This window comes from Rhinopithecus roxellana, chromosome 19 (assembly GCF_007565055.1).
Source record: "Rhinopithecus roxellana isolate Shanxi Qingling chromosome 19, ASM756505v1, whole genome shotgun sequence".
NCBI classification, from domain to species: Eukaryota; Metazoa; Chordata; class Mammalia; order Primates; family Cercopithecidae; genus Rhinopithecus; species Rhinopithecus roxellana.
The window spans coordinates 301833-329295 of NC_044567.1; the positions used below are offsets into that span (position 1 = coordinate 301833).

Below are 27463 nucleotides of genomic sequence, written 5' to 3' on the forward strand. Positions count from 1 at the left end.
CCCCCCAGCCTTCTAAAGTGGTAGGGTTGCAGACTGCATTCTTGGATGTTTTACCTAAGAAATGGAACGTTCAGGCCGGGCGTGGTGGCGCATGCCTGTAATCCCAGCACTTTGAGAGGCTAAGGCGGGCGGATCATGAGGTCAGGAGATCGAGACTATCCTGGTTAACACGATCAAACCCTGTCTCTATTTAAAAAAATACAAAAAATTAGCTGGGCGTGGTGGCAGGCGCCTGTAGTCCCAGCTACACAGGAGGCTGAGGCAGGAGAATGGCATGAACCTGGGAGGCGGAGCTTGCAGTGAGCCGAGACTGTACCACTGCACTCCAGCCTGGGTGACAAAGCAAGACTCCGTCTCAGAAAAAAAGAAAGAAAGAAAGAAAGAAAGAAATGGGATGTTCTACTGCCTTTCTCCCCTGAAAATGTTGAATCCCATTAATGGGCAAAATTTCTGTGTATTCTCAGAATGACAGATTCTGAGAGTGAGTGGTACATGACATTTTGTATAAGAAATGTCTGTTTTGAAAGAAATAACCATCTACCCTTTAATCATGTAGTGTCAAGGGATACCTCTTCTATGACTGTAATTTTTCTCACAGGACATGATGTATGAAAAGTGCTTTGCAAATGTTATATGAATCTAAGGTGGTAGTTGCGAGTCTACGCTCATGTATCCCAGAGCATGTATCATGGTTGTAATTTTACACGGTAGTTTGAGCGATAATTTGATTTGAGTCTGCCTTTCCTTCTAGAATGTAAGCCCTTTAGGTTTGCTCATGGCAGCATCCATCACATTTAGCACAGGGCCTGAGGAAGTAAAGTAGACTTAACAAGAAAGAACCAGGAAAAGCATATGAAAAATAGAAAGGATGAGAGCAGATGTTAAGAAGAATGCCTAAAATAAAATATGTAACAATAAAGACTACAGTCTGGAATTATAATTCCGAAATTTCAATTTTGTTTTAAAAATTCAATGCCATGCCTGTAATCCCAGCACTTTGGGAGGCCCAGATGGGCAGATCGCCTGAGGTCAGGAGTTCGAGACTAGCCTGGCCAACATGGTGAAACCCCCGTCTCTACTAAAAATACAAAAAAGTAGCCAGGTGTGGTGGCAGGCACCTGTAATCCCAGCTACTCGGGAGGCTGAGGCAGGAGAATCACTTGAACCCAGGAGGTGGAGGTTGCATGAGCTGAGATTGCTCCGCTGTACTCCAGTTTGGGCAACAGAGCAAAACTCCATCTCAAAAAGAAAATTGAATGCATGCTTTTCATGAAATTATTAGTTGGTACTCATTGAGCATTTTCTATATGTCAAATACTACACTATTTGTTTTTATTGTTATTCTATTTAATCTTTTGAAACAACTATTAGAAGCGTGTATTAATGTTATTTTTCTTTAAAGAAAACACGTCTTAATCAAAATGACGCAGAAAAGTTAAAAGTAACATTGATAGTTAAAGCCTTACTCATGAACACTCAAAGAAAGATGGGTGCAAATATTTATATTGGATCAAAATGCAAGGCACAAAATGTTACTTTAAAAAAGGGAGTCATATTTCAAAAGGTGCACTTCACTATGAAAATATAACTCATACACATAACTGAACAACATCACCTCAAAGTACACGAAGAACACCAATTAAAAATACAAGGAGAAATGTATAGAAACCCAATAAAATAATTTACCACTCTTGGTTTCTAAAAGATACAAAGAGTCACAAATAATGAAGATTATAATGAATTTAAGAAAGCTAATGAAAATACTATAATAGACACTGGTAATACAGACTTGAGCCCTAAAAATGGAATTCATTTTACTTAAAAATATATATTAAACATTAATATAAACTGATCACATATTTATTTACAAAATAAACCTTAATATAGTTCCCAAAGCAGAAATTGTATAATAGCAGGATCTAAACATACTGTGGTAAAAATATATATAAATTACTGATGCCAGTTTAAATGAAACAAACCCAAACTCATAAAATGAAGACAATGTCCTAAATAAATAGCTTTTCTATATATTCTCTTTTCCTCTATAAGAGGAAAAATTATAATTCGGAATCACTTTGAAAATATTGATAAGAAGGCTGCTTATGAAAAACTACGCAACATTGCCACAGTTGCACTCATGGGCAATTGCACAGTTTTAAATATCTTATTATTAATAAGAAAAGGTGAATATTAAATAAGTATTTAACTAAGATATGAGAAAAGAATGGCATAATAAGTGCTTTAGGAAAGCAGGAAAGAGAAAATGGAGAAAGAAGCAGAAATTCATTGGCAAAGAAGAAAGTCTTAAAATTTATTTAAAAAATCTGAGATCTGGACCTTTGTAGTACCGTATCTGAACCAATAACATAAACAAACTTTACAAGTCTAACTAAAAATAAAAAAGAAAACACAAATATACAGAATTAGTTACAAGAGAATGATGCTATAGATAAGAAAGAGTGTAAAAGCACTGCTAGAGAATTACTGAGTGCTGCTCTGTCTTAATAAACCTGAAAATCTCAATGAAAGGGATGATTTTCTAGGAAAATATAAATGACCAAAATTGACTCAGGGTGGAGCAGTAAACCTGAATAGAAAAAAATAACTGGGGAAGACATTGAAAGTGTTGTCAAAGGCTTACCTCCAAAAATGGCTCTGGCTCAAATGTTTTTATGAACAGCGTTTTTCCAAGTTGAAAGAACAGATCATCCTTCTGCTCTATAAAACTGAGAGGATAGAAGATCCAAAGCTTCCTCATTGGTTTTATGAAGCTATCCTAACTCTGGCTCTAAAATGACAGCACTAGCACCAGAGAGGGATAACACAAACTATCTTCCCATTTGTATAATCAGCAAGAAGCTGAATCTGATACTATGTCAAAAACATCATGTCCCGTGGCCAAGTTGCACTTTTTTCTAAAGAAAGAAAATTAGGAGAGCTACTATTAAAATACATAACATAAATAGGCCAGAGAAAAATATTCTATAATCACCATAATAAAAATGTATTAGATAAAAATCAAATATTAATAGTACAAAATTGGGAAAAAGGTAATTCTTGACATGAGATACAAAATCTATTTATTTTAAACCACTGAAGATTATATGCAATGGTGAAACAACAGAAGAATTTCACAGAAGTGTCAGATACGTATCTTCCATCACTACGATTATGCAACATTTCTTGGAAGTTCCAGTCAAGGCAATAAAACAAACAATTCTAACAAGAAGGGTCGTCAATGGCGAAAAGACAACATTGTCATTTTCAGGTGATATATGATGTTTTTTCATTTTTTTCCCTTGGAAAATCAAGATAGGCAGTAAAAATCTATTCAGACTAGTGAGTTACACAGAAAGTTGGCTAAAAACAAAGTAAACAAGAACCGGCCACCACAACAAAAGCCACAATAACTCTTTTAGACATTTCAAAAACCAAAGTGCATTTTTTAAAGAAAAGAGATTTTATTCAAGAAAGTATACATAATAACTAGGAACAAGCTAAAAAATCAGGATCTGTGTAAAAAAACATGCTCCAAGATATTATCAAGATATATTAAAATGGCACAAAAGTGAAATAAATTTTATTACTAGAAGGAAAGACATTGGTTATAAATGTAATTATTTCCTAAATAATATGTAAGTTTAAGATATTTCCCAATTAATTTCCTAATGATGTTATTTTGTAACTCGAAAAAGTGATTTTAAGGAGTATTAAAAAACATAGAGGAATGAAAATGGATAATTGCAGGATTTAAAAGAAGAGTTCTGGCCGGGCGCGGTGGCTCAAGCCTGTAATCCCAGCACTTTGGGAGGCCGAGACGGGCGGATCACGAGGTCAGGAGATCGAGACCATCCTGGCTGACACGGTGAAACCTCGTCTCTACTGAAAATACAAAATCTAGCCGGGCGAGGTGGCGGGCGCCTGTAGTCTCAGCTACTCGGGAGGCTGAGGCAGGAGAATGGCGTAAACCCGGGAGGCGGAGCTTGCAGTGAGCCGAGATCCGGCCACTGCACTCCAGCCCGGGCGACAGAGCGAGACTCCGCCTCAAAAAAAAAAAAAAAAAAAAAAAAGAAGAGTTCTGTAGAGACACTGCTAACATGTTTATAAAAATGCAATAATCAAAACCATATGATAGCGTCCAAGACAGATAAAGGAATGAAAGAAATAGAAGGCAACCAAAACATATATGACAGAAGTAACTTTTTAAATAATTGGAGGAATGATGCATTCGTTAGTAAATATTACTAGGAAAATCGGTTGTTAGTTCTAAAATCCAATATGTACACTATAATGACAAAAATTACACTTACAAAATAAACCCCAGATGGATCAAATATTTGAATGAAAAAATTACTACAATTATGGCAGGCTAAAAGAAAATATGAGTATTAAAGACAGAAGCAAGTCTTAAGTAAAACTCTTTAAAGTAAGAGACAATTAAAAAATTAGTTTAGGTGTAGAAAAATTAAAGACATCAAAACTACTATAGAATTAAATGCTAAGGCCACATTGGGAATAACAGAATACGTATGATAGACAAAGCGTTACTGTTCTCACTATAGAAAGTATGTATGTGTGTATGCATGCATGTGTATTTATATGCTATTTATATACATTTATACACACATACACATATACCAAAGAGTAAAGGGCAATTACTGTTAACCAAAAATTGCCAGTTTACAAAAAAGCAAATTTTTAATATGAAAAAATTCAATCTCTATAGTTATAAAAAAATACAAATGAAGCAACCTATGTTGTCAACAGACCAAAGGTAAGGATAAAATATTTCATCTGTGTTTCTCAGAGTGTGAGATGAGCATTCATAAACTAAAGCAACAGTGGGAAAGTGGGTCAAGTCGAGGGTAATTAGACAGCTTCATTGGAGTTTGACGGTGTTGGTCCCTCCTTTTTATTTTCTGAGGGTGAAACTTTCTTACTGAATTTTTCTGTGCTGTATTTTTCTCCTCTCTACTATGAGGAAAACAATAGTAGTGACCTTTAATACAAGAGTCAAGTGAGTAACAGGACTCCCTCTGACCCGGCATCTTCACTTTCAGATGCTCTGAGAACTCCTGTGCTTGCTTGTCTAATTCACAGAGATCGTCAATCAGAGGTGACACCACTCCAGAAGCAAAACAAAACAAAAAGCAGCAAAAAATTTCAACTCATTAAAATATTAAACATATGCAAATGCAAAAGTGAATGAGGCCCCAGATGAGATAGGCTCTGAGTGCAATTAGGCTAACAGCTAGAGATTAGATTCTAATTCAGGCTCCACTAATTAGGCATGAGATTTCAGCAAGTCACAAGACCTCACTAAGCCTCAGTTTCCTCATCTGTGAGATGGGGCTGGGGGGAGATGAAGGTAATAATGAATTAATTATTAATTATTAATTAATAGTAGGTAATTAATAGTTAATTAATAAATAATTAATAGTTAAGTAATTAAGTAATTAACATAATAATGTTAAATATTTAAAATAGTGAAAGGGACAGAGTAAGTGCTCAGTAAATGTTAATACTTAAACAAAAATCTTAACCACTAGGAAGAGCAGTTTGGACATTCCTCAAAAAACTAAAAATAGAGCTACTACGTGATCCAGCAATCCAACACTGCTGGGTATATACACCAAAGAAAGGAAATCAGTGTATCAAAGGAATTTCTGCATTCCCATGTTTATTGCAACACTGTTCACAGTAGCCAAGATTTGCAAGCAACCCGTGTCCATCAACAGATGAATAGATAAAGAAATTATGGTACTCATACACAGTGGAGTACTATTCAGTCATAAAGAAGAATGAGATCCTGTCATTTGCAACCACATGGGTGGAAATGGAAGTCATTCTATCAAGTGAAATAAGCCAGGCACAGAAAGACAAACTTTGCATGTTCTCACTCATTGTGGGAACTAAAAATGAAAGCAATTTAACTTATGAAGGTAAAAGAATAGCAGGATGGTTACTGGAGGCTGGGGAGGGCAGTGTAGGGTGGGAGGAAGTAGGGGTGGTTAATGAGTAAAAAAATGTAGTTAGAATAAAACCTAGTATTTGATAGCGCATCGGGGTGACTAGTCAATAACAATTTAATGACACATTTAAAAATAACTAAAAGAGCATATAATTGGATTGTTTGTAATAGAAAAGATAAATGCTTGAGGGGATAGATACTCCATTTACCATAATGTAATTATTATGCATTACATGCCTGTATCAAGGTATCTCCTATAACCCACAAATATAAATACCCACTATGTACCCATAAAAATAAATGAAAATCTCACGTGCGTAATCTTTGATCTAGTAATTCCACTGCAGTGCATTGAGGAAATAATTTGCGAGGTGTATATAGGTATGTACAATTTAATGATTATAACAGTTTTACTTACAATGGGAAGACAGTAAAAACAGCTTGAATTTCCAATGTTTACAGCTTGGTTTAACAGATTAGGGCCCATCTAGAAACTGACGATAGGAAACTATTAGAATAATGCACTCAAAGAATATTTAAAGGACATAGAGTAATGCTCACAATAAAGTGTTAATTTGAAAGAGCTAAATCATATATAAAGTATAGGCCACGCGCGGTGGCAAATGTCTGTAATCCCGTACTTTGGGAGGCCAAGGCAGGCATATGAGGTCAAGAGATCAAGACAATTTTGGCCAACATGGTGAAACCCCATCTCCACTAAAAATACAAAAATCAGCCGAGAGTGGTGGCGTGCACCTGTAGTCCCAGCTACTCGGGAGGCTGAGGCAGGAGAATTGCTTGAACCCAGGAGGCGGAGATTGCAGTAAACCGAGATAGCGCCACTGTACTCCAGCCTGGTGACAGAGCAAGACTCCATCTCAAAGGGGGAAAAAAGTATAATATGGACTTTATTTTCTGAATTCATAGACCTATATTTAAGATATATGTATGTCTTATCAAAAATGCTACAAGTATAGAATTAAATATTAATTGTGGTTAGCTCTGGGTTGCGAGGTTATGGATTCAATCTTCTTTATATTTTCTGCATTTTTTCCCCAATTTTCAAATGCACATAAATTATTTTTATAATCTGGGGAAAATGTGCATCAGTGATGTAGTAACATTGTCACTTACCCACTAACTCACTACCAGGAATGTTCTCCCTCTCTCTGCTCCGACAGCTCTCAGACTCAGTTTCACTGCTATACTGCTTCCTTCTCCACCCAGTTGGGTGGTGGTGACCAGGTTCCACCATTCACTTCTGTTGTCAGCAGAGAGCAGCCCGGAGCAACAGTCAGGCTGCAGTTGCTTTGGGTTCTTTGCAATATTCTCTTTAGCCACCTTTCCCGTTAACTGATCTGCTGTAAAGAATACCTAAATGTCGTTTAATCATTACACCTAGCTCACTTACCATATATGGAAACTATGGAGTTACAGTTTGGTAATACACAGCCCTGCCTCCAGGAGCTGGCAAGCAAGTGGAAGAGACTAGCCCAGAGTACCAGACAATGTCATATCACAGTTTACAAAGATGACGCCCACATTGTCTACTCTATGGCAGGTGAATGTTGACAGCACAGGGCCATCAGATTTCACAAGTAAAAATACTGCATGGGACAAAAATGGCATGAGGCATACTTAAAAAATTATTCAGTCGGGCACGGTGGCTCACGCCTGTAATCCTAGCACTTTGGGAGACCAAGGCAGCCGGATCACCTGAAGTCAGGAGTTCGAGAGACCCTGGCCAACATGACGAAACTCCGTCTCTACTAAAAGTACAAAAATTATCTGGGCATGGTGGCAGGCACCTGTAATCCCATCTACTCAGGAGGCTGAGGCAGGAGAATCGCTTGTACCTGGGAGGCGGAGGTTGCAGTGAGCTGAGATTGCACCAGCTGCACTCCAGCCTGGGTGACAAGAGTGAGACTCCGTCTCCAAAAAAAAAAATTATTCAAAAGTATCTAAAATTCAAGTTTACCTGGGTTTCCTGTATTTTATCTAGCAACCCTAGGCAGAAATTATTTCCTCCATCTCCTCTCCCTATCCCCATTTCACAGATGAGGAAACTGAGACCAGTGTGGTCTTGTGACTTGCTGCATTCTCATATTTAATCAGTGGAGCCTGAATGAGAACCTAATCTCTAGCCTTTAGCTTAATTGTACTCGGAGTCTGGCTCATATGTGGTCACATTGACTTTTGCATTGGCGTATGTTTCAATATTGAATTTGAATGGGCTCAGTGCAAGTGAATTTCTGTTTTGCTTCTGGAGTGGTGTCATCTCTGGTTAGTGGTCCTCTGTCAATTAGACAAGTAACCACAGGGCCTGGCAGAGCATCTGGAAGTGAAGACGCTGGGTCAGAGGGAGCCCTGTTGCTGAGTCAGCCCCTATAGATGGATAGCATGCCTGCCCTGCTGCTGTTGAGGCAGCTCTTCACCACAGGTGGCTGTGCTGTGCACCCCGTGGGAGAGCAGCAATTTGTGTGCAAATAAGCCTTGCAGTCTAAGCCCAACTGCTAGGGTGCATCAACAGAGACACCCAGGGCTACCGGGGCAGTACCCTTCACTCACACCTCCTCTCCAGAGCCCGGGGGGGGGGTACCTCACCCAGCATAGGTGCCTGATTCACAAGCATCGAATGAGTAAACGAGTGCTTCCTGTTTAGCCTGGTTCCTGAGCATTCCTGGTTGGCCTGTGGCAGGAAGCAGGAGACACTTATCTACTGCTCCAGGATGCATCGCTTCATGGCGGGGCCTGAAGTGGCAGCCGGGGAGACTCTACCTTCCACGGAGACTCCGGCTGCATTCCAGACTCAACTCTGAATAATTGAGTTTTAGGCATTCGTGCTTAGCCCACTTGACACGTGCAGGGGCAGAGCTATTTCATCACACCTTGTATGTTTATCGTCTGGCATTGCATGTATGGAAATCTACCAGACAGGAACCCACTCCCTTTCTCTGCTTTTCTCTCTGCTTTCTGGTTTTGTGGAGAGACCAGGCTCTGGAGTGCAAAGAGATCTCTACAGGTGCACCTGATCCAGCTGGACACCAGGAGATGGTTTTGGCTGCACCTTTTCAAGTTCCCTGCCAGAGACAGCACTGGCTTTTCTTCGCTGGCTGCTCAGCTGACATGCTAGGCTTCTCTGGTGAAAAACAAGCATTTCAGAGCTGCCCAGAGAGGACTGAGTGTGGAGGTCATGGCCTTGTGTCAATCTGGCATGCTGGTTCAGGCCCCACTCACCCCGGAGGTCCTCTGGGGGTTTCAGACACCTGCTCTTCCACCTTCTCTCCCCTGCCTATTCCTTCTTGCATTGGGAGAAGGGATTAAATGTCTGCCACACTTCAGTGGACAGAGCAAGGGTCTCCAGGCCCTGCTATGCCTTGGCTGGTGTTATCTCCTCTGAATTCAAGTCCTGGCAGACAAGGGCCATGTCTTTGAGAGTTGTGTGTCATTTCTGATACACAGAGAAGGCTCTGGGCCAGAACACTTTTGCTGCAGGGATCCAAAGCGAATGAGAGGGCATCGAAGCTCCCTGGTCAGCGAGGCCCATCTGTCTGTCTGTCTGTCTGTCTGTCTGAGCTCAGAGGTGGTGAACAGCAACCTGAGGGAGGCATCCAGGCTAGGGAGGGGGCGGGTCAGATCTTGCTAAAATTTCATAAGATGAGCTTTGAGAGATTCAGAAAACAGCTGAATAAAACCCCCAAACCTATCGAGAGCTTTAAGTTCATTAAAAAAGAGTTGTTTCTGTTCCTATCAAAACAAACAGTCGCTCCAGGCTGGAGCTCTCTTATGTTATTGTTAAGTGCCAGGATACTGTGACTTTTTGAATAAAGAATTATTTTAAGATCAGCCCAAGGAGGTGTGGCTGATTTCAGTTGCAAACCCAAATTTAAAACAGTGGCGTTCTTCGAGGATTTATGTTTGGCTTTCTGCAGTTCTTTAAGCTGTTACACTTAATAAGTACTATGATCAGGTATTAGTTGTATGTTTCTCAAAACTGCTTTCACTGATCTGACTCTATCTCATATTAAACAAACAGTAATAGCTTTCAATAGTGTGGCTCAAAAAAAAAAAAAAAAAAACCAGCAACAACAAAAGTTTCACTTTGAGCCTAATACATGTTAAACTATCCCTCGCTCCCTCTCTCACTCATTCCATGATTTAATTAGCACCTTCCATGTGGTGTATTAGGCACCAGGATATAAAGCCAGATAAGCCATGCTGTCAACCTCAGAGTAACTTCTGAAGGGAGACAGACACATAAACAAACACAGGGAGCGAAGTGTCAGAAACACAATCCTGAAAAATCTGCCTGGGAACCATGGAGCTTGTGGTGACTTAACAATATGGATGCTCTTCCTTGAATAGAAGCATTAAAAATGACGCATAGAATATAAAAAAAAATTCAGATGCCTAGAAGAACTCATAAGAGATAAAGGAAATCACTAGCTGCCAAAAGAAAAAGAAATTTAATATCCAAGTGGTAAGAGTAACTGGAAACCCCAGGTCCATCCGAATGTAGAGCTTAGAGGCCGGGAGCCTGGGATCCTAGCACCAGCAGGAAAAGGAAGGCACAGCTTTATTCACTGCCAAGGCAAGGAAGCTAGACCTAGACTCCTCCATAAAGTGTGGAGTCTCTAGGAGGGCCCTGCCAGGTAAAGGTTTTGGCTCACTGGCCCAGCAAAGTGAAGAGAGGTCTCGCCTTCCATGTGATGCCTTGGATGGAAAACAAAAACAAACAAACAAACAAAACCCAGGTCTTATAAGAAATTGAAAGCCCTGTTCAACTTGTTATTATAGATTCAGGGTCCAAATTTACAGAACCTGTGCAGAAAATAAAAAGTACAAAAACCTGCCACCTGAAGAATGGAGCATAGAAACTGGTTCAGCACTCATGAATGACAGAGGAGCGGCTGCCCAAAGGGACCGAGGATGGGTGGAGGGGTTTTGTAATGTGATCTGATTCACATATAAGAATGATCCCTCTGGGGCTAGTGAGAGGGAGGGAGCAAGGACAGAGGGAGAGAGCTGCCAGGAGACCAACACATAGTTTCAAGTAACCGTGGGCGACAGCCCAAGCTAGACACTGCAAAGGACCAGCAAGGGTTCCTGCTCTTGGATTTCGTCCCTCCTTCTTTACTCCTCTCTTGAACATCAGATATCTTTGCTTCCACTTTTGTCTGTATCCCTGGGTGTAAGAAAAAAGCATTTTCTGCCCCACCCCCAGGCCCATCCATCTTGTGTAAGCTGAGGCCCTTCTGTCCCATGCCAGAGCCACAACTGGTCCCTGGTCTGAATGTACCAGCATCCAGGGGAACCCTCAGGCTCTTGAGTCCAGCCATGCGGACCACACCCTCTGGCCATCTGCAGGCTTCTTTTCACAAGCTCTGTGCTTCCTCCCTCCTGAGCCAATCTCGCATCTCTCTCTCCCCCAAAACCTTTGCATCCTACTATTTGGGGATTAAAAACACACAACAATACTTTTCCTGACTCCCAAACTCCTCATCACCGCATTCTTCAGTAAATATTTTCACATGTCCATGTCTTAAATAAGACTGGGTTCTCCCCTATACACAATTTCCCTCTGATGCTCTTTCATTCTCCCACACCCCGCACCGCTCAAGACCCAAAGGTGCGGTGTGTGTCTTCAATATGTGTATTACAAATATTTTAATTGCCTTAAAAAAGAAACAGAGAGTCTCGTGTGAAGCAGGTGCAGAAACATACCTCAGCAGCCTGCACATACAGGCTGGGATTTCTTGTCAAACTGTGTGGCCACTCTCCAGATGAATTATAGTCAATATGAGTTTTCAAAGACCATTCAGTTGCAGGAAGTGCTTGTATCATGAAATTTCTCTTTCAGATTTAATAAGCATATAGAATCAATTTCATGCACACTTAAGAGAGTTGGAAAGAAGGAAGGCTTTCATTTTTCCTGGTGGGAAGGTTTTCAGGGTATCCTACAATTAAGTAAGTGAAGCAAATTTTTGCTCTCTTCCTAAAAATTAGAAGGCAGAAGAACTATTTCTGCAGGTGATTTCTGCCTCCCACTCAGCTGACATGTTCCTGTGTAGCTGTTAATCACAGCTAAGGGCAACATAAAAGTCTCTATTGGAAATATATAAGCACAGTTGTCTTGTGATGACATGAGGATGATGATGATGTAATTTATTAAGCCAGTACCGACTAGGAGTTATTCCAAGTGCTTTATAACTATTAAACCATGTGGTAAGTGGGTAAGTGTTATGGCCATTTTACAGTTAAGGAAACTGAGGAAAAGTCAAGTCACTTGCCCAAGAAAAGTCAAGATCACATTACCGGGAAGTGGTAGAGCTGATATTCCATTCCAGGCTACCTGATTCCTGAGGATTCACTCTTAACTACTACACTATTGAAAGTTAGCATAAAACATAGCATTGTATAAAAACATAGCAATCCAGATATTGTGATAGGTAATTATTTGTATCATTTTTCTAAGGGGTTTATGACTATGCATATTCCTACATTGGTAGGTTTATACAGGTACAAAACTTCTAACTTTCTTGAGGAAGATAGATGAGAAAATGGAGACTGTATCCAACAACGTCTTTACAAATCACAAGCTCTCTTGCACCTACCTTTTTCTTTTTTCCAACTTTCTATACCTGGATTCTCAGCCATGCAATTGATGTGTCAGAATGTATAGGGGTCTCCATGTGTCAGTAGGTTGCCTCCTTCAGATAGCTGCATCTGTTTGCTCCTACAATGTGTAGCTCAAGTCACCTATCCTATGAGACCCTAGAAGACATCTCCTGAGAATGTGGTTTTAGAAGGTGACATAATTTTACAACAAAATTAATTTTTGTTGGAAGAGCTCTTTGACTAGTACTAGTCCTCGCGCTTAGGTGCCGAATCCTAGTTTTTCAGGCGTTTTGTTTTGGGTCCAAATCAGACCTTCTGGGCTTTATTCTCCAGAGTAAAAGAAACTGCCAGCACCAGTCCCTCTTTCCCTCTTTGAGTAACCAATTTGTGAATTTATGTTTCTTCTCTCAGTTAATAACTTTTCTGATGGGGCATGTTTAATATTTCAATATTTGTTGATAATAGTGATTTCCTCTATAAGGAAAATTCTAATACGGTAAAGCATCTAAAACCAAATGCTCTGGCTCCACGTGGGAATTTTCCTAATGGTAAACGGTGTTGAATATCTTTTCATGTGCTTATTTCTTCCTTCTGTACACTTGCTTTGGTGAGGTGTCTATTCAAATACTTTGCCCACGTTTTGCTTGGGTTGAAGGTTTTCTTACTACTGAATTTTGAGAGTTCTTTATATGGTTGGGATACAAGTTCTTTGCCAGATATGTGACTTTAAAACACTCTCTTCAAGTCTGTAGATTGTCTATTCATCTCTTGGTGTCTGTCTCAGAGCAAAATTTTAATCTTAATGAATTCCAAAATATCATTTTTTTTCTTTTAGGGATTATGGTTTTGGTGTTGTATCTAAGAACTCTTCATCTAACCAAAAGTCATGAAGACTTTTTTTTCTGTTTTCTTCTAAAAGTTTTATAGATTTACATTTAACATTTACATCTATTATGCATTTTCAGTTAGTTTTTGAATAAGGTGTGAGATTTAGTTAGAGGTTTATTTTCTTGTATGAGTGCTAAATTGTTTCACCACCATTTGTTGAAAATACTATCCTTTTTCTATTGAATTGTTTCCACATCTTTGTGAAAAACCATTTGTCTGTATTTGTGTGGATCTGTTTCTAGACTTTTATTCTATTGCATTGATTATTGTATCTATCTTTTTTCTAATACTACTGTCTTGATTACCGTAGATTTATAACAACATCTTTGAAATTGAAAAAACTATTTCTTTAACTTTAGTTTTCCTTTCTCAATATTGTTTGGTTATTCCAGTTCCTGTTCCTTTACCTTTTCAAGTACATTTTAAAAATCAGCCTGTCTATCAGTTGGGAATTTTATCACCATTTCATGAAATCTAAGGATATCTTTACTTAGAAAAAAAGATAGAGCTAAATCAATACACACAATCTAAGCTGAGTGAGAGAGAGAAAGAAAGATTGGAAAAATAGAACAGACTTTCAGGACCTGTGGGTCAGTAACAAAAATCTCATGTTCATGTCATTGTAGTCCTAGAAAGAGAAAGAGTATGGTGTGGAAAAAAATTGAAGAAGCAATGGCTGAAAACTTCCCAAGTTTGGAAAAAAGAAATAAACCTAGAGATGTAAGTGTAGAGAACCCCAAACACAATTAATTAAAGAAATGAGCACTTAGGGATATCTCAAGTTTCCGAAAACTAAAAGCAAAGAAAAAATCTTGAAAGCAACAAGAGGAAAATGGCATACTACTTCTAACTAGAGGAACAAAGATTCAAATAAGTATATATTTCTCTTTAGAAACTATGTAGGCCAAATGGTAGTGGAAATTTTTAAGTGTTGAAAGAAAAGAACTATCAACTAAGAAGTCTAGGTCCAGAAAAATTTTCTTCAGAAATGAAGGTGAAAGTGAAACATTCTTACACAAAGAAAAGTTGAGATAAAATTGTCAGGAGATGTGCTCTAAACAAATTGTTAAATGAAGCCATTGCAACTGAAGAAAAGAGATACTAGAAAGAAATTTCAAAATATCAAGGATTAAAAGAAGAGGAACAGAAATGGTAAATAACTAGATAAATAAAAGAGATTATTGTTCCTCTTGAGTTTAAAATATATTAAATGGCTAAAAGAAAACAATGACAATATTGTCTGATGGGGTATTCAATGTATATAGATGTAATATACATGACAGTTACAACATAAAAGGACCTACATAATGGTAAAGTTTTTACATTCCCCTATAAAACGGGACAGTGAAAAAAGGTAAATATGTAGTAATCACAAACACACAAAGAAAAATATATGTGTAAAATAGAGTAAAAAACACAGTAGATAAGTTAAAATGGAATGATACATAATGTAAAAAAAAAAAAAAAACCCAAAAGAAGATAGGAAAGAGAAAATAGAGAAACAAAAACCAGAGACTAAACAGAAAACAAATAAAATAATAGATTTAAATTTAAACATAAAGAATTACACTAAATGTACATGATCTAAACATACTAACTAAACGATAGAAATTGTCAAAATATATTTTTTGAATGATCCAATGTTGTGCTATTTGCAAGACTCATTTGCAAAATAATAAGTAAATCAGGCCTTAATAAATAGAAAAGACATACCATAGACTTAAATCTAAGACCTGAAACCTTAAAAATTATAGAAAATAGCATTGGAAAAACCCTTCTAGACATCGGCTTAGGCAAAGACTTCATGACCAAGAACGCAAGGCAAATGCAACAAGAACAAATATAAATAGATGGGACTTAATTAAACTAAAATGCTGCACAGCAAAAGAAATAATCGGCAGAATTAACACACAACACACAGAATGGGAGAAAATCTTTGCAATCTAAACATCCAGCAAAGAACTAATATCAAGAATCTACAAAGAACTCAAACAGACCAGCAAAAGAAAAACAAACAACTGTATCAAAAAGCGGGCTAAAGACATGAATAGATAATTCTCAAAAGAAAAGATACAAATGGCCAAAACGCATATGGAAAAATGCTCAACATACTAATTGTCAGGGAAAATGCAAATCAAAACCCAAATGTGGTAACATCTCACTCCTGCAAGAATGGCCTTAATAAAAAAAATTTTTAAAATATACGTTGGCATGGATGTGGTAAAAAGGGAATGCTTTTAAACCGTTGGTGGGAATGTAAACTAGTACAACCACTAAGGAAATGAGTGTGAAGATTTCTTAAAGAACTAAAAGTAGAACTACTGTTTGATCCAGCAATCCCACTACTAGGTAGCTACCCAGAGGAAAAGAAGTCATTATATGAAAAAGATACTTCCAAACACATGTTTAGAGTGGCATAATTTGCAACTGCAAAAATATGGAACTAGCCCCAATGCCCATCAATCAACAAGTGGATACAGAAAAATGTGGTATTATATATACCATGCAACGCTACTCAGTCGTAAAAAGAAACGAAATAATGGTATTCACAGCAACCTGGATGAAATTGGAGACCATCATTCTAAGTGAGGTAACTCAGGAATGGAAAATCAAACATCATATATTCTCACTCATAAGTGGGAGCTAAGCTATGAGGAGGCAAAGGCATCAGGATGATACAATGGACTTTGGGGCCTCAGGAAAAATGGTGGGAGCGGGGTGAGAGATAAAAGACTACACGTGGGGTACAGTGTACAGTGCTTAGGTGATGGGTGCACCAAAATCTCAGAAATCACCACTAACCACTAAAGAACTTATCCATGCAACCAAACACCACCTGTTACCCCAAAACCTACTGAAATAAAAAGAAATTTAAAATAACCCAAACATTAAAACAGAGATCTTAAGACCAAAAAAAAAAAAAAAAGAAAGAAAGCAAGAAAAAATATACCATGGAAACACTGATCAAAAGACAACTGATCAGACATAGATTTCAGAGTGAATAAGTTGACCAGGGATGAAGAGAGACATTATATGATGATATAAGAGTCACTTCATCATGAAAACATAATAATCCAATATATGTGTGTACCTACTGACAATGCTTTCAAAAACATGATGCAAAATTCATGCAAGTGAAAGGAGAAATTTTAAAAATCCACAATTATATTTGGAGAGTTCAACACTCCTCTCTCAGTAATATGCAGAACTTAAAAAAAAATCAGACAAGGATACAGAAGAATTGAACTGCATCATCATCAACTAACTAAATCTAAATAATATTTAAAAAATCATTCTTCCCATAACAGTGGAACACACATTCTTTTCAGAAGTACATGGAATAGTCAAGGTAGACCATACCTTGGTCATAAAAGACACATTAACAAAAGTTAGAATTATGTAAAAAATAAAATAAAATCTAAAATCAGACAAAGTATTTTCCTTGAATCATAATAAAAATAAACTAGAAATCAAGAACAGGATAACAGGTAGCATAAGAGAAAAATATCCAAACACTTGGAAATTAAATAACATGCTTCTAAATAATCTAAGTCAAAAAGAAAAAATTACAAAATAATTTCTATTAAACAAAAATGAAAATAAAATATACCAAAATTTGTGAGCTACAACTAAAGGAGTGCTTAAAGACAAACTTATAACGTTAAAAACTTATATTAGAAAAGAGATGCCTTATACAAGTTATCTAGGTTTCCATCTTAAGAAGAGCAAAATAAACTCAAACAAAAATAAGAAAATAAATAATATAGTGGTAGAAATAAAGAAGATTGAAAACAGAAAAATAATAGAGAAAGTCAAAGAAACCCAAATCTGGTTCTTTAAAACGATCAATAAAATCATAAAATTTAGCAAGGACAAAGACAAAAAGACAGAAAGAATAAATTGCCAGTATCAGGAATGAAAGAGACCCCACTGGCATTTAATAATAATAGGGGCATATAGGGGATACTGTGAATAATTATATACACACATTTTTAACAAGTTAGGCAAAAGGGATCAATTCCTTGAAAAACACAAATTACCTAAATTCACTCAAAATGTAATAGACAACTTAAATAGCCCTAAACTTTTAGAAAACTTGAATTTGCAGTTTAAAACTCTCTGAAAAAAATCTCCAGGCCCATGTGATTTATGAACAATTTTATTAAACATTTTACAAGAACACCAATTCTACAATATCTCTTCTAAAATGTAGAAGAGAAAACACTTCCCAACTCAATTTATGAGATCATCATAACTCTGATTCTAAAAAGCAGACAAGTAGAAAAAAGAAAGAGAGGAAGCAAGAAAGGGAAGAAGGGAGGAAGAGAGGAAGGGAGGGAGTAAGGAAGTGGGGGGAGGGAGGGAGAGAGGGAAGAAGGGAGCGAGGGAGGGAGGGAGGGAGGGAGGGAGGGAGGGAGGGAGGAAGGAAGGAAGGAAGGAAGGAAGGAAGGAAGGAAGGAAGGAAGGAAGGAAGGAAAGAGGGAGGGAGGGAGGGAGGGAGGGAGGGAGGGAGGGAGGGAAGGAAGGAAGGAAGGAAGGAAGGAAGGAAGGAAGGAAGGAAGGAAGGAAGGAAGGAAGGAAGGAAGGAAGGAAGGGGGAATCTGTAGACTAGGCCAGGCGTGGTGGCTTATGCCTATAATCCCAACACTTTGGGAGGCTGAGGTGCACAGTCACTTGAGCTCAGGAGTTTGAGACCAGCCTGGGCAACATGGCAAAACTCTGTCTCTGCAAAAATTACAAAAATTAGCTGGGCATGGTGGTGCGTACTTGTAGTCCTAGCTACTCAGGAGGCTGAGGCTGCGGTAGGATGTTTGAGCCTGGGAGGTTGAAGCTGCAGTGAGCTGTGATTATGCCACTGCACTCCAGTTTGGGTGACAGAGTGAGACTCTGTCTCCAAAAAAAAAAAAAAAAAAAAACAACCATAGACTAATATCCCTCACAAGCATAGATGCACAAATTCTGAATTTTTTAAAAAAGCGGATTTGTTCAACAATGTGTAAATAACGAAAAAACAATGCACTGCAACTATGTGAAGTTTATCTTGGAAATGTAAGGATAAGTTGATATTCAAAAATCAGTCAATGTAATCCACCACAATAGCAGTCTCAAGAAGGAAAATCATATAATCATTTCAACTGATAAAGAAAAGCCATTTAACAAAATTCAACATCCATTCATGATACTATCTGCAAGCTAGGAACAGAAAGGAACTTCCTCAGTCTGAGAAAGAACATCTAAAAAAACTGCATTAAACTAACATAATAAGTAATGGTTGAAACACTTAATCCTTTCCCCAGAAGATCTGGAGTAAGGAAAGTGATGTCCTCTTCCTTTCACAGTACACTGCATGTCCTCACCAGCACAACAGCAAATAACAAACAGGAAACGTGGGAGCTTTAGGTCTCAAATGACATAGAGACATAATGAAGTAAAGCAACTGACCAGTGGAGGAAACTCTTCTGAATGAAAGGAAAATAATGAGAATATATAAGGCATTTGAATGTGCTCTGATTATTTTTTTTCCAGTGGAAGAAAAAATTTTGCAGGGTATTCCATATTTAAGAAGCTATTGATAGAAAGTAGAAATAAAGGAGGTAAATTATTTTCTGTGAATTTCAGAAATGTAATGCTATAAGTTTCATGAAGTAAATGTCTAAGGAGTGAAAGAATTAAAAAGTACAATAAATAAGAAATAAAAGGAACAAACAGTTCTTGTTTTAAATCAGTATAAACTACAGAAGGAAAGGGTTAAGATTTCTTTTAGGATTGGTGGAAAAGGTGATTACTTGTATTGAGAAAATTAGATTTGCATATCTTGTTCTAAACTTTTAAAAAGTAATGCCATGGTAACACTAGTGTTGTGCTTTGCTGATTAGATAAACTCAAAAGCTCTATTTTTGATAGAAAAAAACAAGAATTGAATGCAAAATCATGATTATCTATGTTTCTTACTTAAATACTCTTAGGGGATGTTCAACTTTTGGCACCAAAGTGGTTGAATGCAGTAGTAAAGAACTCGTTCTTTTTTTGGTTGGAATTCTGGCCCCAGTGATGAACTGTGTGACCTTTGACAAGTTACCTAACCTTGTGTTTCAATTTCCAAAGCTGTAAACTGCAGAAAATAGTAATAAGGCCTACCTTATAGATTGTTAGAGGAACTAAATAAGTAACTGTAAAATATCTGGAATAGTTTCTGGCATAAAATAAAGGTAGATGCTGGCTATCAACTGTCACCATTATCATCCACCTGGTGACACATTGTCTGAATTGAAGACATAGTCCCTAGGGAAGAAAATAACAAAATTGTACTTTGAAAACCCATAGTTTTATTGTGATGGTACATATACCATAGATAGTATTTCTCGCTTCTGGAACTGTGCCTGAGTACTCCATAGAAAGCTGAATTAGAAATAGGGAGAAATTACATTAAGAACACAGATTTTGAGGGAAACCAAGCATTTTCTGCTAGCTGAAGAAAGAACTCAGCTGTCCCATACCCACAAGCTCTTACTTCTGTTACTCTTTGGAAAAAATGGAATCTTGATCTAATGATTCAGATCCCAGAATACTGGGGTTAGCCACTTTTACTAGGACTGAAAGTTCAGGATGTGTGGGAAACAGTTTTCTCTGTCTTCTTCCAAATATTGCTTTATTTTCCCCTTTGCAGACACCCCACTTTCTACAACGACCTTGAGTACGTGGTTGGGTCAGCTACCGTCTAGGTTTAGGGGACATGCACTCACTCTCTGTAACAGAGACTGGCTAAGAGTTCTCCAAGACACTTCTCTTTCTCTTCTGAGCACATAGCGAGGTGACACTCTTACAACAAAGGGTTGTCCTGTGGCTGGATTCTTGAATGTGGTCCCAAGTGATCTATACTATCTCAACCCCAGCATTGCTCCACGATATATCTTTCCTTCCATTCACAAATGGCCTCCAGAACCTTAAAAGATGGGGGAGCCATTAGAAGAATTATAGATCCCTGAAACACTGCATGGAGAAGAGTCCTTCTCTTCTACCAACTCACGTCGTATTTTGATGTGAGATATCAGCCTTAATCGTGCTTAGCTGTAACTCTTTGTTATAGAACTGCTGCCCTATCCTAAGTAAAAGACACTGTTATTCTGTCTTTCTGGGGCCTTTTTCTTTGGCGCTACAGAATGTAATTTTTACTTAACGGGAGTAGCTAGTTTTGAGACCTTAGGTTGTGCTTCGGTGGCAAGAGGTATGGTAGCTGAGGCTAGGTAAAGCATTTTACATAATCCAGCCCAGCTTCCCGGAGCTCTAGATAAATATTTTGGGCCAGAGGACCAGCTAAAAATAGTTACTTTGTTTTTCCTTGCTACTGTTCCCTATTCTTTTTTTCCCCTTAAAAGATAGCACCCATGAGATGAAGCAAATTCAATTATTTAAAGGCCTTTTGGACTAGATGCCATCTTAATGTAGTATCCCCTTAGAGCAATCTACTGTTGTTATTATTTTAACAACAAATATGTAAAGAAGTAGAAAAGCAACAGTCAGGTGCTTTAGACAGATACACTCAAAATAAAGAAGTTTAAATTAAGACACCTTATAGTTGGATACAATTGAATCTTCTCACTGATACTAGAAAGAAATTCTATGCTAGACACTGGAGTATGTACAATGAATAACATGACTTGGTTTCTTCTTCGTAGGAGTCAGGTGTAAGGATTGGGGAAAAAAAAAGAAAACAACATCGCATAAAATAGAAAATAATTAAAATAAGTGTAATAGATCATAAGGAGTTTTGAGAACCATTAAAGCAATCAGATACAGACAGGAGTTTATAAAAAGCGTTGCCCTGGTTGTCTAAGAATGGATACACAGTAGTTTCAGTAGTTAAAAGGGGCACAAGCCCCTATGTGAAAGTATTGGACAATGAGATTTTTCAGTCCCTTTAAGGCAGTGGTCCTGTGATTCTTTCCTTCTTTGGGGTGCCCCAGTCAAAATGTGGTAATTAACACTGCATAGACTCCTTTTTGTTCATCCCCAGGGTAAAAATGGAAATGAATCATGGATTAGATTTATAGCCACTGAATTTATTGAGCAAGGCCCAAGTTCTTGTTCTAAGTTAAGATCCCTCCTCACCTAAATAAGAGTAAAATGGAAATAATCGCCTTGAGATTCAAATTGGGAGTGAGTTGGAGTTGGTTACCTGTCTACTGGTTCTACAAAGAGTGAAAATAACTTCATATCAGACCAAAGTCAAGATGACTCATTCAATGATGCTTATAGAATCTGTTAGTGTTGCTGAATCTTTTCCCTAACATTATCTTCAATTCTTGGTGGTGGTGGTGATGATGATGACGATGATAAGTCAATGATGATGAAGGCAGCATAATAAAAATAACTACTCTTTATTGAGCTATCACTATTGCTACAGCATTGTTTCCCAAATTTCCCTGAAAACAAGAATTTCTTAACTGTGCTTGCTGAATACATAGACTCCCAGGCTGCAACCCAAATCTACTCTATTACAATTCCTAGTGGATAAATTTGGGAAGGTTGGGGAACAGTATGCCAGGCTGGCTAGGTGCTCAGCACTATTCATTCATTATGATATTTGATTCCCACAGCAATTTTATGAGGTAGATTCTATGATTAATCCTATCATATAGATGAGAAGCCTGGGGGATAGAGAAGTTACGTTGACTTGCTTTTGCCAAAAACTTTGGATAGGTTTTTCTTCAGACATGTTCACTGGAGTTCTAGGCCCGATGCTGAATTCCAACAGAAGCCCTTACAGGCTTAGCTGGCTTCCAGTGAAGCTTACATGAAATTTCCAATCTCTTGGTGTTCCTACGCAGGTTAAGACTATTCCAGTTTGGAACCTTGTCCCATCCTTCCTGGTTCCCGAAAGATTCGCTCCTGTGCTTCTCCTTTCCTTTCCAGCATTTCAAGGTCCACAGGCTTCTTCCTCTCCACCTTGAGTAATTACTAAGATTTCAGAGAGTTTGCACTTTAGGAAGGAACGTAAATCTCATAATAAGTGCCACTGAAGAGGTGCAGAGACAGAAAGTGCTGTGAAAATCTGGAAAAGAGAAATAATTCTTACTCTGGAATATTAGAAGTGGCATGGCATGGCCCAATTCACTTGTGCAAATTCTGAGATATTGGTAGGTTTTCCACTGGCAGAGGTGAGGTGAGCTCACCAAAAAAAAGAAAAAAGAAAAAAAAGTTTGCTCCTTTTCTCTACTTTGCAAATTGGGTCTTTGTGACTTAGTCCAAGCAGGGGAAATAAATCTTAGCCCCATGATGGTTTAGCAGTCTAAGTCATCTGTGTCAAAATAGGATGGAATTACAACCAGCTGGTAGTAATTTTCAAATCCTGACCCCTGCAGAAAGGGATGAGAATTCACCAGAAAGTTCATTTCTTCTCCAGGGCACCAAGCTACATTTCCCTCAGAGGGTGACATGGATGCCAAGGGGCTTTTTATTTTTATTTTTAATTTTGTTAGTAACCGCATGCCACACTGTTCCGGTATTTTGAATACAGCATGTATAAGTTGAAAGTAGAAGAAAGGTACAGAATGTGCCATATTTTCTAGTTAATTGTTCCATGTCCATAAAACAAAAACACTTTTAAAAGGCAAATTTTATATTCTTCAAGGTAGCAGCAATAGTAGTACTGTTCTCTCTGCCATTTACAGTGAAGGGTAAAACTTAAGCTGCTTGGACACTCCCTCAGTCTTATTCATCCCTGCAGCAGCAACAGCCCTTTTCATTTCTAATATTTCACAGTTCTTAGATATGAATAGGTAACCCCGTGCTTTTCACCACTTGTTATAAGCTGAATTGTGTCCATCAAGGAGACTGACAGAAGTTCTAAGCCCCAGTACCTGTGCATGCGACTTCATTTGGAAATAGGGTCTTGGGAGTTCTAATCACGTTAAGATGACGTCATCAGCGTGGGCCCCAATCCAAGTGGCTGTGTGAATACGGAGACCACAGGGAGAACGCAGCGTAAAGATGGAGGCAGAGACCCGAGTGATGCGTCTGCAAGCCAAGGGGCGCCAAGGAGCGCCGAGGAGTCCTGGTCATCCCCAGAAGCTGGAGGAAGGCATGGATCAGATTCTCTCTCAGAATGAATCAACCCTTAAAACACTGAATGCAGCCTTCTGGCCTCCAGACTGTGAAGCAACAAATTTCTGCTGTTTTAAGCCACCCGGTTAGTGATACTGCCTCAGAGCAGGCCTTGAAAATTAATACACCACCTTTATAAAAACTGTTCACAAAGGAACTCTGTGTAACATTACGCATAAAACATAACAAAAACACTTAATATGACAACTGTTGTAAATACGAAAAATATTATCACATGAAAGATAGTGGGAGATGTTACAGAGTTCACTGCCAGGTTACTTTGACGGAGAAGGAAAGAGACTGCTCACATTGAAGTTCGGTTCATCTTCGGAAAGGACCTGAGAGATGGTCTAATCCAGGAGTGGGCCAACTAGGGCCTGCAGGCCAAAAGCAGCTGACGGGGCATAATCGTACAGACCCTGAGCTAAGAATAGCTTTTACATTTTTAAAATGTTCTTGAATGTGGGCCCGTCTCTTTTTTCCTTCCATCCAGAAGTTTCCGGAGCCTTAGAAAATGAAGAAACCACTAGAAGGAAGGATTTTAGATCCCCAAAAGTTTATGTGGCATAGACACCCTAACCCCCTACTCATGCTTTACTGTGATGTGAGAAATACGATTTAATTGTTTAGGCACTGAGATTTCTGTTACACACAGACAAGGGTTTTGTGTTATAATAGTTGCCCTAATAGTTACTATTCTACCCTAATAGATGCTGTTATTCTCTAAGCCTAACTTAACCCTAACTCTAATAAAACCAGAAGAATATGCAATGGACAACCACATGTGGCCTGCAAAGGTGAAAATATTTGCTATTTGGTCCTTTAAAAAAAAAAAAAAAAAGGTTTGCCAACCCCTTTGCCTAGTCCAGTGACTTATAACGTTATTATTATTATTCAGTGATAAATACTTAATTTTGTTTAAAAAAAAAAAGAGACAGAGAGAGGGATAAATAAAACAGAAAAATGCTTCTGCTCTTCCTAAGGAAGCAGGGTCTGCAGTCTTGAATTCTCCCACTCAACCATCTTAGTTGCCCCTCACCTAATAGAGCTCTTGGGTTCCACTGATATCGTGATAGTGATATTGGCAGCAATCAATTGAGTATACATAGCGTTTCACAACAGTACTAAACATGTCCCAGATACTCTTGAATTTCGTCTTCAAATTAATCATATGAGGGGTGTGCTATTAGCTCCGTCTTTATACATGAAGACACTGGAGCTTAGATTAAATTAGTTGATCTACATCTGGTAAATGGCGAAGACAGAATTCGTATCAATGGCCCTCTGGCTCCTATACCGCTAACTATGCCCACTGAGCTCTGTTCTTATGTGGTGTTACCTCCTCATCAAGGGCCCTAAGGTTCAGGGAGGTGAAGGAATATGTCTGAGGTCTCAGGCTAGTTGGTCATTGACTGGGTCTGGAGTTCAGGTCTCCTGACTTACCATGTGATACCCTTTCCACTGTCCCATTCGGGCTCATTTGTCCTGGCAGAATGTGGATGGAGAACATAGACCAAACTGGCTCTGGGACTGGAGGGTAGGCAGGTGCATGGGTGGAGGGCCCACATTCTCATTCTCATGCTCATCGGTTGGATGGGCCAGAGAAAAAGATTTATTTAGCTTGGGACTGGTGGACCATTCTCTCTCCTACAGTTTCCTCTCATTGTCCCTGCTCGCAGAAGTGGTACCTCCCTCAGCAAAACTGCTCAGTAGCCTCACATCTCAGGAGAGGTCCCATACGTATTCTCTTCTCCAATAACTGCTGGCCATTGTCAACCAGATCCATTTCTCACACTGGCTTAGCCAGCCTTTCTCTCACTTTGCTCCTCATCCCTTTCTTCTGATTCCATCTTGTCCCGTAGGTTATAAGCTTGGATCCATCTTCTGATTCAGACTCTAGATCCTCAAGAATCTGCCTCTCTTTGCTAGCACCTGAGAACTACCTTGACTGAGGTTGGCTGATTGCTTCTTAACTCACCGCTTAGCATCATTATACCCAGATTTTACCCAGAAGGACGCATTTCCAGGAAACTCATCCCAGTCTCATACTTGGCACCAGTAGCTCCCTCTTTCCCTGTGATATGTTTACCTTCTCCTCTGTGGGATGCACTGTATATGTCAACCGCATCAACACCATTATGGTTGCTGATAGGATTAAGCTAATGGCTTTAGAGGACAGAAGTTTGTACTAGTGGTAAAAACAATGATAGTATAACTAATTCATTGAAAACTTTATACACATGTGACCTTATGAGGTAAGTACTATTATCATCTCCATGTGGCAGGTGGGGAAACTGAGGCACAGAAAGGTTAGACAACTTGTCCAAGGACACAGAACCAGGAAACATGGAACCAGACTTGGAACTTTCATATAAAGATGCAGTCACCTTTGCTGGCTTCCTGCTGTATGTCAGGCCTTCCTCTTGGTGCTTCATATAAGCGGTGGGAAATTCTTGGGAGATATTTGCCCATATGTTTTCCATGGTATTTCCTGTGTTTCTCCCCATTAGGCAGCTAGGCCTTCTGTAAAACTTCAGGGAAGGGAAAACCAGTGAAACAAAGATAACAGAGGAGTCATATTTTTAGCTTTTGAGTCTCAAATGGCAGGTTCTGGTCATAAACCAAAGATTTGGAAGATTAAATGAAAAGCTGGGAAACTTTTTCTCCAGACCAGACAAAACTTTTCAAATTTGAGAAGGAGAGCCAGGGAAGCCAAGAAACCCGACATGATGGTTGAGTTCCCAGGAAGGAGTCCTAGCGTGTAGCACCTGCCTGCAGCCTGGCTAACCGGCGGGGCAGTGGTGGAACATGCAGGCAGGGCTGAAGGTGGAAAGCTACATGGATCCGACATCCTTCTCAGGTTTAGATGAGGGCATCCTGCTTTGACTTGAGATTACATCCCCATGATGAAGCCAAATAGGGACTCAAAATAGAAACTAAGTCGAGTTATAAAAATATAAAAAGAAAGTTGCTTTTCTTACATAGCTGAGTTTGGGGGCCCATATGTACCCACACATTCATTATCTCTATTCTGCACACTGACCTGTGGAGTTATTTTTTATCATCCCCATATTATGGCATTTGATTACAGAGTGGAAAAATTACTTGCCCAGGGGACACAGCTAATAAGTAGAAGAAAAAGTACATTAGGAGAAAAGTGGAAAATAAACAATGAAGGAAAAAGAAAAAGAAAAGAAGTAGTGAGAAATAGGTAGAGACTGCAAGGCATAACCTCCGAGTCACAATTCTCCCGGAAAGAACATTTCTCTTTATTCTCCAAAAAAGTGAACATTTTATCAGGATATACTTACATTTTATTTGGAGGAATAGTCATTTCCTTGTTCCCTTTTCCCGAAGATCTAGCTTAGAACCAGACGCTGTGAAAATGTAGCCAGCCTCCACAAAAGAGTTATTTCAACTGTGTCGTCGCTGCAAAAAAATTACATGTGAATCAGAGTTCTGTCATGGAAATTATGCTTCAGGACAAATATGTTATGACTGATGGCTCATAAAATCATGCCAGTATGTATGCTATCACCGCATTCAATTATTTTAACCTGCTGTGAACTTGCTTGCGATAAATCATGGGAAAACTGAAGCGAACTATCTTAAGCCACTGCACTGTTTCACTCGCTCAAGTCATTCACGGCTCTAAAAATACAATTTATATCATTGGATTCCTGAAATTCTTTCAGTGCTTACATTCTGATTTAAGTGGCATTAAAGCTAGGGCGATTAAGCTGAGAAGTCCAAGGCTACCGACCAGTGTCCCCCCGGGTATTAGCTGTCTATCAGATTGAGAACATTGTTTATCAGACTCCCAGGAAGAAAGCAATTACAGCGTGGCCTGTGGGTTGGAAAAAGGCTTGATTCTCAACCTGA

General features: G+C 38.7%; 1 long non-coding RNA gene across 1 annotated transcript in view; it reads right to left on the reverse strand.

Annotated features, from left to right (window-relative positions):
• LOC104667945 overlaps positions 1–27002 on the reverse strand; it is an 87559-nt gene extending 60557 nt beyond the window's left edge. The window contains exon 1 of the long non-coding RNA XR_748740.2: positions 26893–27002. This is a non-coding gene — a long non-coding RNA (uncharacterized LOC104667945). The remainder of the gene's footprint in view (positions 1–26892) is intronic.
• Between the last annotated feature and the right edge of the window lie 461 nt (positions 27003–27463).